Below are 601 nucleotides of genomic sequence, written 5' to 3' on the forward strand. Positions count from 1 at the left end.
CCCATGTTGATGACCTTCCTTCCTTCCTTCCTTCCTTCCTTCCTTCCTTCCTTCCTTCCTTCCTTCCTTCCTTCCTTCCTTCCTTCCTTTAATAACAGGTTTATTGATGTAATTCACATGCCAAAAAATTTACCTTTTCAAAGTTTGCAATTCAGTGGCTTTAATACAGTCATATGGTTCTACCAACATCAGTAAAGATTCCATAACATTTTCATCATCCCAGAAAGAAATCCCTTACCCATTAACAGTCATTCCCCATTCCTCCTCCCTGGAGCCCCTGGCAACTGCTAATCTACTTTCTGTCTCTATGAATTTGCCTATTCTGGAAATTTTATATAAATGAAATAATAAAATATGTGTTTTTTAGTGTCTTGCTTCTTTCACTCAGCATAATACTTTCAAGGTCCATTCATCTTCATTCCTTTTCATGGCCAAAAAACGTTCTATTGTATAGATACACCATATTTTGTTTATCCATTTATCAGTTGATGGACATTTGAGTTCTTTATACTTTTTAGCTATTATGAATAATGTTATTATGAATATTAATGTACAATTTTTTGTGTGTGGACACATGTTTTCAATTCTCTGGATGGATATC

This window comes from Pteropus vampyrus, unplaced genomic scaffold (genome assembly GCF_000151845.1).
Source record: "Pteropus vampyrus isolate Shadow unplaced genomic scaffold, Pvam_2.0 Scaffold2, whole genome shotgun sequence".
NCBI lineage: Eukaryota > Metazoa > Chordata > Mammalia > Chiroptera > Pteropodidae > Pteropus > Pteropus vampyrus.